We start from the raw sequence: 12488 nt of genomic DNA, 5'->3' as shown, positions 1-12488 counted from the left end.
TTCACTTAAATTCCTAGAGCTAGGGTGCCCTGTAATGTGCCATATCCCACCAAATTGGCAACCCTTCGTCTTTAGGTCAATGCCAGCACACTGTGGAAATCCTAGCACCGTATGGTGAGGGTGGAAAAACAAAAGTAGACAACAGGATATGCTCCTTACAGTGGCTAGTCGTGGGTTTGAATATTTATTTGTCCTGCAGGTACACGAGCACACTCATAAACATACTCATATTCTAGCATGTAAAGCAAAATGTATGAGAATAAATAAAACCCATGATTCTTTGTGTAAGGAGGCAACATCTGCTAGCAGAGACAAAAGCAGTAGTGTCTGTCCTTCTTGGCCATGCCACCGGATGGTAACTCTGCAAGACCATTCACCATACTTGAGCCTCAGCCGTGTTCTGATGGGGAAAGGATTACTGTCCTTCTAGTGGGTAGCCAGATGGAACAGACCATACTTCTAAGAGATGGCTGGACTCCCTACAGAATGAAGAAGTGGCATTACTACTGCTGTTTATGAAGGGAACAGCTTGTAAATCTAGGCCTGGAATTTTCAGGAGCTCATCATCCTTCTCATTTTCACACAGTGTTTTCAATTAGCACTCTTGTAGGCTTGAAAAGAGAGAACGGGGAAAACCTGTGGAAGATTGTGAAAAAATACAGTAATTGATAACATGGTGTCTCCTCACGTAGGTATAAGGCAGTTACTGCAAGTTTTGAGCCCAAAATGGTTTTCTATTTTGAGCATTTTGCCAGTAAAACTCTCCCAAAGCTTTACCTATCTCAGGATGTGAACTGTAGTATCAGCTTTCAGAAGTGTCTTCCAAAACCTAAAATGTTACCATCATCCTTGATTTTAACCTACATTTTGCTGCTCAAAAATAAATACCTGAATTTGGAACAATTTTATTACTACAGATTCTTAGAATCTTAGCCATCCAGACGTAACTAAAAGTAGATAGTTCCCCACACCCCTCAAAACTGTCAAATGAAACAGTTATAAAGACTGTGATTAATACTAGGTTGGCCTCATTATACAAATATGTACAGACAGCTAGGCCTGACGTCCCAACATTCGTGGTGCAATTAATTACTCTGACGTGAGCTTGGCAAAGGTTTCATCCACTGTCAGGAGCCAATGAGTGAAGGAAAGCCGGTGTTCTACAGTTTTAGGAGCATATTAGAGCTGGAAGGGAACTTTAGAAATCCCAACATTGTACATAGGGAAGAAACTGGGTCCCAAAGAAGTGAAATTTCTTACCCAAAAAATACGTAGATGAATACAGACTCTAGAACAAATATGCCTAAATTCTGGTTCAGGGGGGTTTCTAAAACATTTCTGTAAGGAGGGACCGAGTGTAAGGAGAAAGCACTGAAAATCCTTGGAAGGTGAGCATTGAGATAAATAGAAAACCTTACAATCCAATAATTATAACGTTATAAAATTTTGGTCAGCCCGTTTAGAAAGCATTTTTTCTTTTGGACATGCAATGAAAGACTTGCCCTACCTGTCACCTTTCTCTGTATCTGACTGATACCTAGTTAAAGAGTGGGGCTGGAAGGAAACCATGGGGGCAGTGTCACATTGAGAGGTGACCATGTTACATAAACTGTCAAAATCCATATGTTGCTTGATTTCACTTTAACCAAATGAAAAATATTTGGCTCTTTGAGGAATTGGAAAATTTTTAAAAACCCTCTCTTGTGCGATTACGTTTTTAGCAATGTAAGAAAATTTATTGATCCTGTGCACACAATACATTTCTATATACATGCCAAGATTCTGAGATTTATACTCGAAGAAAAGTGGTTTTGATTGATCATACATTCTTTGGACTAAAGTGGAGTACTAATTTTCCATCATCAGATTTGGCCCTGATAGTTGCTTTTCCGTGTTCAGCTGACGATTTTCCTACCTCCCCTACCTCCCCATTGTTGCTGAACTGGAGCTGGGCCATGTTGCTGGTTGAAATGTTATCTGAAACATCTCAGCGAGCTTGTCTGCTTGCAGCTTTAGGAGCTCTTTTCTTTACACCCACCGTGCTCCTCACCGTAACCCTACCGGAAGTAGAAGAGTTTTTTTGTTTTTGTTTGTTTTCAACTCATAGCCCTACCCTTTCTGATCAGTGCTTACTTTTTTGGTATCTCCATTGTTTTTCTCGCTCCCAATCCTGCAGGTCTTAGAGCTCCGTGATGTTCTGTAAGTGGTTTTACTTGTGAGGAATGAGAAGCCATCCGTGGAAATTTGAACTGAGTGGAGAAAGAGAGGGGGTACAGATTGCTGTGCTTGGGAAAGGACTGTCAGTTAGGAGTTCAATGCCTTCACCCTGGGAAGCCGTAGGAGAGAGCAGCTAGAGGACCATGGATACAAACTTCCTGTGGAACCGTCCCTGTGCAGCTTTGGAAGCGTACAGCTACTCTCCCGGGTCTTCAGTTTCCTGTCACCCGCATTTCTTTCTGATAAAGTGGGTCTGCCACAAATTCCGCCCACCGGGCCGCCCTGACACTGACATCTCCTGCAGCAGAAGGGAAGCCTTCTCATTGCTCCGCTCCACATGGGACCCTTTTATCATGGCTCCAGTTTTCTTACCTAGCTGTCACTTTTTTTCTTAAAACCTTTTGGGGGTGATTTTTTTTTTTTCTTTCCTTCACCCCCACCAAGTTCGACATCTCCATTTTCTGACCTCTGGGCTCTGTTGTGCAGCAGGGCTCTGAAGGAGAGCTTCTTTCATTGGACAGGCCCAGGCTTCTCCCATCATTGTCCTGCTGTGACTCCAAAGAAAGGAGCTTCTTGTTGACAGTGTCCTGTGGAGCAAGGCTGTGTTTCCTACCCTACACGGTGCGCAGTGGGTGCCGGCCCTCACTGAGGCTTTGTGATTGCTGCCCTGAAGGAGAATGCTCTTTCCTTCCCCCTTGCTACTGCCTGCTGTTTCCTAAGCATTGCTCCTGCACAGACACCATGTCCCAGCCCCAGCAAGGCTCTTCTGTTCCCATCTGTTGGCAATGTCTTGTGGAGCATTTTTGCTAAGGAAAAGGTCATTGGTAAACAGGAAAGAATGGGAAAAGTAGCTTCTCATTTGGCATTGAAGAGAAAAAAAAAAAAACCCAAAGTTTATCATGAGTGGGAACTGAGGGAATCCTTGTCTGCTTGAGGTATACTGATGCAGGGATAGGGATAGGGAGAAACGTTCAAAATCGTCTCTTGAGCTGACAAACAAGGGCATGGAGGAGTTTGTCTTCGTCCTCCCTCTGTAGTCATCACCGCAAAATCGATGTCGAAAGGACAGGCTTCCCTTCCTTTTCTCCTCTTAGGAAGTGATATTTTTTAACACCGAAAGGGAAGAAATGTTTCTGATTCTCACCTCAGGGTTTTGTTTTCTTTTGTTTTGATGCTCTAGAGCACAAGGCTGACAGTTGCAGCTGAGATCTTTGGAACCAAAGTGGGGCCTGCTGAGCCCATTGTCTAGGCACCACGCCACGGAGGCAGGTGGAAGTGTGTCCCCTCACAATCTGCTCATGAGCCAGGGTACAAGCCAGAAACCCCCGTCGTGTTGCTGCACCGTCCTGTCTTCCCAGCATCTCCTTACCTGATTTCTTTATTAGCCCAAAGGAAATAAAATAACAACAAACAACCCTTTTAAAAAATGTTATGTGAGCACATGTCAAGTTTCCATGCACTGAAGCCCACACACCACTGCCTGGCAACTTCTTAGAATAGGAGCCCATCATTATCTGTCGCCATAAGCCTGGCCTGCTTTGTTCTGTATTTTCCTGTTTTCCTGCCCTCACCTGCTGTTCCTGTCACTTCGCTCAGACTCCTTGCCTGCTCAGTCCAAGCTAGAACACCCTGTGTGTGGCAGAAGGACAGCCAAGCCAGTTCTGGAAGTTTGTATCCACTGTCTGCCAGACACTTTGTCTCCTTCTTCTTTCCTCCTGATATCCTTTGTGTCGGTTTTGTGCACCTTTGTTAGCAGTGCTGTTGACCAAGAAAGGCTGTAACTTGGTCCAGAGGTTGTCATTCTCCAGACTCTAGCTGGTCCATCTGACACTGACGTGAAACATTTGCGTATTCAGGAAAGCCCAAGATCTAGCAAGAGGCTACAATCTAAAACCATTTTCACAAAATAACACAGCCTACTTTTGAGATACTACCTCTCCCAGTAGCTGCACACCTGACTCTGGTGGCTGGGATTTAGCTGCCACAAAACTGTCACATTCTGTAAAGCAGGTCTGTGTTGCTCAACCAGGAGGTGGTAAGTGAGGTTACAGGCTAACACTGTACCTAATTCATGTTTCCCAGTAAACTTGTAGATATTCCTGCACACTTAACAGATTCGTCTCAAGAAATAAATTGTTGCCTATTCAGTGTTACAGATTTCTTTTTTTTTTTTTTTCTTTCATTAAAACACAAGCAGCAGCTGAGGAAAGTAAGACAAAGTGTTTTATTTCTGACATTAAATTTTAAGAAAACAATTTGTGTGTATGTGTTTGGAACTGTTGAAATGCCAAGTTTTCTGTACAAGTGTTTTTTGTAATTAAACTTTTAGATTTTCTTTGTTTTTGAAGAAGTTGATATGCTTGCTTGACACTTGCCTCATTAAAACTTTTCTATGTTGAATCCACCTCATTCAATTTTCCCTGCATTGTAATAAAAAAAAGTCCTACCTCTGCCTTTTCATCTTAAAGACTTTGTCAACTCTACATTAATCATCAAGACTGTAATGCTTTTAAAACAGTAACACATTCATTTTACTAATTGCTTATTCAAAATGTGTCTCAGCCTGTTTGAGAGTTCAACTCTTTTAATGTATGTTATAACAATACAGTGAGTTGTAATTCATTTTAATGTAGCAGTAGTATTCTGGAAGCAACTTGAAAGAAGTCTGATGTTCTTCCTTTTGACAGAGGAAATTAGATGTCCTTAGATGCTTGCTTTTATTTTTATTTTTTTTCTTTTTAGGAGATGCTTGCTTTTATAAATAACCACTATTTAACCAATCAAAATCATTTTTAAAGGAAATCAGTGACCTATTTCCACCATGGTTTTAAAATCCTAGGGGTAAATAAAATTAAAATTAAATAAAATAAATAAAATAAAATAAAATCCTAGGGGTGAGGTAAGCTGGCTTTCAAAGCCCGCTGCTCTCCGGGCTTTGCACCGGGCAGGCCCTGCCGTGTTCCACTGCGGTCTCCCCCTGGCAGCACCCAGGCCTCACAGCTCCCTTGCACCGTTGCTGGAAGGTAGAATGAGGGAACAGAATTGACCGTCCCTTGGAGGACACCGAGGTTTTGTTACGTGAGTGCCGAGAATTACCGAGCCAACTCCATTAGGAGGGGCTTGACGATTCACTTAACAGAAACCCAGATCAGCAAAAACTTAACCGAGAACTGTGTCTCCGTCAGGGGAGAGTGTCCCGAGGGCCGGCGGTCCACGCCCAGCGTAGTGGCTCCTGTGTGCACCGCGACACGGTTCCTCTCTCGGGTCACCTCTCGGTCCAAAATAGCCACTTGACCGCCAGCCACCATTTGGAATTCCTGGCAACATGAGGAGAGGGCGAGGACCAGACGGGCAGACCCCGCTGAGGCCGCACCCTTTAAAGAGCCTTCCCGGAAATCACCCGTCTCCAGAACTCGCTCGCGTGACAGCAGCTCGCTCTAAAGGAGGCCAAGAAATGTCCCCTCTCCTTGGACGTTCCTTCCCCCAGTGGTCCACGAGTCACAGTCACTAAAGAAGGAGAAAATGAGTTCGGAGTAAGCAACCGACGGTCACTTATTACCCCGTGGGCGCGCCCCAGCCAGCCCTGCTGTATCCGGGCGCCTGCGCCTCTTGGCCATCTGGCAGTTGGCATATGCTTCCTTGGGACTTTCCCCCTCCAAACAACGAGAAAGCCGAAAACTAGCTCCAGTCTGAGCTCACCTTTCCTGTTCCCACCACAGCTTCTCCTGAGCCCCCCAACAGCTGGTGGCCGGTCCGGTTTGGTAAAAGTCAACACAAACAGTTGGTAATATTTCCCCCAGTTGTTCGCTCCCTTCCTCTAACTGCTCAGCATCTGCTGGATTAAAACAACACCGGGATAAACTTTCCCTGAGGGTCAGGGAATCGAAGCATCGCTCGGCGGAAAAGCTCGCAGCTACTTCCTGCCCTCCAAAAGAATTTCCTGCCTTGCAACTGAGGGTTCCAAGTCAAGGGCTTTTTCTTTGTTCCATTTATTTGCCTTTTGATACAGACCGTGCACTCAGAGTGTCTGTAAGCACTAGCTCGTGTGCCAGCTCTGGACTGAGAGCAGATACAACGTCAATGTGCGTTCATCCCTTTGTCCAGAAACCATTTCAGTGTAGGGAACGTGTGTCTACGGGAGGGAACCACGTAAAAAGTTCTAACACAGGGCACCTTGTAGTAAGCTTTGATACAAGTAAATAATTCCTGGAGAGTAAAAGAATTGCTTGGATCTCACCTGACAGGTGACTTTTCCACAATTGCAGGAGGGTTGGCAGTGGGTAGATCTGAGCCCTGAGAGATCCGCACCTTAACTAACAAAACCCTTATCTGACAAATATAAAAGTCTAGCTGATAACCATCACGGTTGTTCTAGTAGAGGTTGAGATAGTGGAAAATAAGAGTGGTTGGGTTAATTGTAACTTAGACAAATGGTTTTCAAAGTGTGCTTTTGACTTCCTAATAAGCCATTAAATCAAATCAAAAACTTTTTTTTTTTTAATAAATGAAGAGAGGGGCACCTGAGTGGCTCAGTAGGTTGAGCATCTGACTCTTGATATCAGCTCAGGTCTTGATCTCAGGGTCATGAGTTCAAGCCCTGCATTTAATTAGTTAATTAAAATGAAGAGAAACTGTCAGGATACACTACCTATAGGGACGCCTGGGTGGCTCAGTGGTTGAGCCTCTACCTTCAGCCCACAGCGTGGTCCTGGGGTCCTGGGATCGAGTCCCGCATCGGGCTCCCAGCAGGGAGCCTGCTTCTCCCTCTGCCTGTGTCTCTGCCTCTCTCTGGGTCTCTCATGAATAAATAAGATCTTTTTAAATATATATATATTGTAAGGGTATTGTTTTGTGGAACTTTTTTTCCCCACTTTAGTTCATACACATGTGCTGGGTTAGAATGTAAAATATGTTTCTTACCAGCGATGTTTCACTACCTCTGAGTTAGTTTGGAGCTGTGGAAGTCAAGTTTGCCAGAGTCCGCAGTTTTCTACTACAAGACTGTAGGCAAGTTGCTTAAACCAGTCAACTGTCTTATCTGTTACACAGGGATGTCTATAGTTTCTGTTGTGTAGAGTTGTATATGGATCACATTAGCTAATCCACGTGACACGTACCTATCACAGAATAGACACCTAGATGTTCACTAGTGTAATTCGTGAAAGACTCGAGAAATGAGAACACTCAGCATACTATAGGCCAAGCACCCTGCTTTTTTTATGCAAATTATGTCATTTAATTCTTCCCACAACCTTAGAGAGTAGGACTACTGTACCCACTTTACAGGTAGGCAAATTAAGACTCGAGGATGATAAGCAGTTTGCACCTGGGAAGAGACAAAGAAAAAAATCTATACCGGGATGATTCTGCTTCAGCAGTCCTCTGTAGCCGGACCGTCTTAGAGATACTTGATGGGACCAGCGTGAGTTCAGAGCAGCGGCATAGTGTGGTGGCCTGAGAACCAGAACCGGACCTAATCATCCAACAATATTTGCTGGCTGACTTTCTTGTGTCAGGAGATATCCTGGATCCCTGTCCCAATGGAGTTCGTATCCTGCTAGGGGAAAAGAGACCATAAACATCCTAACAAACTCCCTCCGGCTAGTTGCCCAGGCCGGATGAGATGCTACGAGGCAACTAAGGTAGAGGAAAGGCTTCTCTGAACAAGTAACCGTTTAAAGACGGACCAGGCTGACTCCAAGAGGCCAGGCCTGTGAGGACTTCGAGACTAGCAAGGCCAAAATCCTGAGGCAGGATGAGCTCTGGGATTTCAAGAGCAAAGGAAAGAAGAAAAAGAAACCCCACCCATCAGGCTGGACAGAGACCAGAGAGGCCGAGGGGCTGCGAAGTTGCCAGGTAGGCACGAACCGGATCGCGCAGCGCCTTGTAAGCTGTGGTAGAGACTCAGTTGTACTCGAAGCGCAGCGTGCCGAGGGCCCTACACAAGCAAGCAGCGAGAGCGGATTCGGTTTGCTCACGCCCCATTCTGGCTGCTGTTCACAGACCTGGGGAGGCAGGAGCGGAATCCCAAAGGCCCAGGGGAGGTTGGCGTGGGGGCGCCCGGTGGGCGCAGGCCGGGACCTCGAGGTCGTGAGCCCCACGTCGGGCCCTGCGCCGAGCACGGAGTCTGTTGGAGACGCTCTGGCCCTCCCTGCTCCACGTGCTCGCTCTCTCGCTCAAAATAAATAAATCCTAAGAAACAAAAAAAAAAAAAGAATATTGGCGCAAGAGTCCAAGACAGAAGAGACCGTAGTTTGCCCTAGAGTGGTGGCAGAGGGGAGAGAAAAGAGCAAATCACAATATATTTCCAAAGTATAAAGGACAGAAGGTGTAAGGAGGACGTGGGGAATGTAAGGAAGGAACTGAGAGTAACTCCGTAGGAGGGGCCCCGGGTGCCCAGCAGGTTGAGCACCCAGCTCCCGCTCTCACTCAGGTCGTGATCCCGGGGTTGTGGGACTGAGCCCCGAGTCAGGCTCTGTGCTGGGCACGCAGTCTGCTTGGGATTCTCTCCCTATCCCCCTCCCCACCCGCCACCCCGCTCACGTTCTCTTTCTCTCGAGTAAATAAAATTTTTTTTTTTTTTTTAAGAGTAACTCCCTAGATCTTTCTGGCTTTAGCAACTGGGTTATGCTACTACTGAAGATGGAATAGACTTAAGGATGGAAAAAGAAAAAGTTCTGTGTGGGGCTTTGCTAAATCTGAGAGTCAGCCAGCAGATGAGCTACAAGACCCTGGGATCCCTCCGCTAGCCCCTGACTGTTCCCTTTCAGCTCGTAAGTCTGGTTCTGGGAGAGTAACTTCAGGTCAGTGCTCGCGAACAGGCCTTCCGGCCTCAGCACGCGCGCACGCACCAAGGGCCAGCCACTCAAGCTGTTTGTTGGACTGTGAAATTAAGGAATGGGCTCTCTTTTTTAATTCTTCAGTCTCCTTAGGAAAGGAATTCTCCAAACCTTGCATTTGCATTTGTTGAAGGTTGGCATAAAGTAGCTAAATGTTCAAGGATATAAAAATCATACTGTAACCTAATGGCTAGAAAATCCTGGGGCAAGTAATGGAAAGTGTCTGCATGAAGGAGACTGGCGGGTATATTTGGCGTGATTCAAAGAAGGGTAACGTGAGAAGACCTCGGTGATTCAGCCAAAAGGTTCATGGAATCAGCAAATGGGCTCCTGCCAGGGGTGCTTGTGCTATCTTCAAGGGTAGAAATCAACTAGAGGGAGCTGGGGCCAGGCTCTGGGATGGTAAGATGATCTATTTTTCCTTGGGGCTGCTTTTTTTCTTTTTTTTTTTAATTGGGTTTAAAAAAAATAAAAAAGATTTTCTTTTTAAGTAATCTCTACACCCAACATGGGACTCAAACTCACAACCCCGAGATCAAGAGTCGCACGATCTGCCAACTGAACCAACCGCATACTCTTGGGGCTGCTGTGTTTAAGTAGACTTTTTTTTTAAGTGGATCTTTTTATCAGAAAAAGATCTTGCTTTTAAGGACAAACTAGTGTGGTCAGTGTGGATTTCAGTCACCCCTTAGGAGAATAAATATTTTAGATATTGTCATTCATTCAAACATTTTCCAAAAACATACTGTGTGTTTTGAGTATAAAGCTGAGGACGTCCGTCTCCTCAAGAGAAGTTCACAATTTAACAAAGAAAAAAACTGGAAGGTAACTACAGTAAGACCTGATAAATTATCAAATGGCTGTAAGCAAACTGTTCTGGAAAATACAAATGAGGGGATCCCTGGGTGGCGCAGCGGTTTGGTGCCTGCCTTTGGCCCAGGGCGCGATCCTGGAGACCCGGGATCGAATCCCACGTCGGGCTCCCGGTGCATGGAGCCTGCTTCTCCCTCTGCCTGTGTCTCTGCCTCTGTGTGTCTGTGTGTGTGTGTGTGTCTCATGGATAAATAAATAAAATCTTTAAAAGAAAAAATGTGTTCATTGACTATGTTATTGGTTATAAGGCTTCAAGTCAATAGGCTATTAGTGAAGTTTTTGGGAAGTCACAGTGTGTGAATTTCCAACTGCACTGGGTGGGTATCCCTCATCCCTGACATTGTTCAACGGTCAACTGTAGTTCTTTAAGAGAAGCTAAAAATAGAGCTAGAGACATGAGTACATTTTTGCTGTACTCAAGTAGTTCCTGGAACACAGGAATCCAGGGTATTGATAAAAAAATAATAAAGATAGGGACGGCTGGGTAGCTCAGCGGTTGAGCACCTGCCCTTGGCTCAGGGTGTGATCCTTGGTCTCGGGATCGAGTCCCACATCAGGCTCCCTGCATGGAGCCTGCTTCTCCCTCTGCCTGCGTCTCTGCCTCTCTGTCTCTGTCTTTCATGAATAAATAAAATCTTTGAAAATAATAATAATAATAAAGACAGCAAGATTTTTTGAGTGTAGACTATAAATGGGCCTTGAATGACATTCTATGGGATTTAGCTTTTACTTGCCCAGGGCAAGGCATCAAGGCTGTTTTTGCAAGGCAGTGATGTGAGATGAACAAATAATAGACCAGAAGTTCTTAACATTTTTTCTGTTATGAACCCTTTTTTGCAATCTTGTAAAGCCTGTGGACGCTTCTCAGAATAATGTTTTTAAGCACAGAAAATAAAATACATAGGATTACAAAGGAGGGGGCATGCGGTGACTGGGTGACGGGCACTGAGGGGGGCACTTGATGAGATGAACACTGGGTATTATCTGTCGGTAAATTGAATTTAAATTTTAAAAAAGTAAGAAAAAAGGGATTACAAAGGAAAACCAATTATATTGAAATATAGCTACCAGAATATTAAAAATGAGTCACACAGGAATATTTGTGTTTCTTACAGGATTAAGTAGCATAATCTAGCAGCAGCTTTAATAACTACCACAATTTTAAAGTAGTAATGATCATAAATGGCATAAATGACAACACGTGGGGGTAAAATATCTGGGACTCTGCCCACAGCAAAATCACAGGGCCTGCCAGTACTACTGGGTCCATTGCCAACATATAAAATCCAAAAAGTTGGGACCCCCTGGTGGCTCAGTGGTTGAGAGTGTGACTTCGGCTCAAGTCATGACCCCAGGGTCCCGGGATCGAGTCCCGCATCGGGCTCCCTGCATGGAGCCTGCTTCTCCCTCTGCCTGTGTCTCTGCCTCTCTCATGAATAAATAAATAAAACCTTTTCAAAAATTAAAAGAAAGTAAAATAATGAAAGAAAGGTGCAAACTTTCAGAGGTTTATGAAAATCAGGAAGCAACTTTTCCCCGCTGTTCATGTTCACAGTTCACAGTCCTTGCCGGACTCCTGAATCCAAAGCAGCGGAGAGACACCGGTGACGGGGCTGGTAAAACAGTGGGGACGGGAAGCAGAAGCACCTGCGGTGGGGGTGGTGAAGGAGCGGATTGGGGAGACACTTGGGAATTTGACTCGGTTCCTCCCAACCTCAGCGAGGGCCTCCTCGAGGACGAGTGTGGGCTCATGTGGTCTGGCCCGACAGCTTCAGGAAGGCTTGCCCTTTAACGCCCTCATGCAGCTGTCCAGGTGGCCAGACGGTCTCGGTCACTGGCCCCAGTGGTGTTGATGGCCCTGGGTGGGAGGCGCACGGAGCGTGCTGTCTCGAGGGGGAAGCAGGATTGAGCAGGCCTAGGTCAATAGGCTCACCGCTGGGCTCCAGTGCAGGAGAGAGAGGAGGCTCTGGAGAGCCGGTGACAAGGAGTGGGGACATATTTTAGATCATGGGGTCAGGGAAGGCCTCTCCAAGGAAGTGGCCCTTAAGGTGAGCCTAGAACAGTAGTAGGACTTAGGGAAGGAGTCAGGGAAAGAGCGTGAAGCCAGCGCTGGAGGAGCTCACGGAAAGTCGGGGGGACCAGAGAAAGCACAGGGCGTGGCCACGGGCAGACAGGGGACCCCTGCAGGTGTCCTGGGCACCCCGAGCACCCCGAGCACTCGGGAGGCACCGCCAAAGGTATCGAAGAGGGAAGCGATAGAATCCGATGTGGTTTCCCGGGGCGGCTCTCTGGGTGGGCTGCAGGGAGCAAGCGTGGAAACAGGGAGGGATGCGATGCTGGTGCTGGAGCTCCCACTGGGGCCCAACAGAGGACTGGGGGGGGGTGCAGTACAGCTGGGGGGGCTGGAGAATGAACAAGGTGAGTGACAGCCAGAGGGGAAGGGCAAGGACGGGGCAGCTCACACCTCTCAGATCCCGGGCTTCAGAAGGCTCTAGAGGTGCCACTGTTGGGATGGGAAGTCTGGGGGAGCAGACAGGCAGGCAGGTGCCCACCATCAGA

The 12488-nt window shown here is 46.3% G+C and overlaps 1 protein-coding gene across 3 annotated transcripts in view; it reads left to right on the top strand.

Annotated features, from left to right (window-relative positions):
• Window positions 1-4684, top strand: part of HMG20A (high mobility group 20A) — a 77561-nt gene extending 72877 nt beyond the window's left edge. For 2 of the 3 annotated variants that reach the window (XM_077882029.1, XM_077882028.1), the window contains exon 10: window positions 2177-4684. The gene's annotated coding sequence lies outside the window, so the exon portion shown is untranslated. The remainder of the gene's footprint in view (window positions 1-2176) is intronic. The other variant, XM_077882030.1, reaches the window with a different exon arrangement.
• The last annotated feature ends 7804 nt before the right edge of the window (window positions 4685-12488 follow it).

Source organism: Canis aureus, chromosome 32, assembly GCF_053574225.1.
Source record: "Canis aureus isolate CA01 chromosome 32, VMU_Caureus_v.1.0, whole genome shotgun sequence".
Classification (NCBI taxonomy): domain Eukaryota; kingdom Metazoa; phylum Chordata; class Mammalia; order Carnivora; family Canidae; genus Canis; species Canis aureus.
The sequence above is the reverse complement of the archived record's forward strand: the minus strand, read 5'-3'. Positions and strand labels throughout refer to the sequence as shown.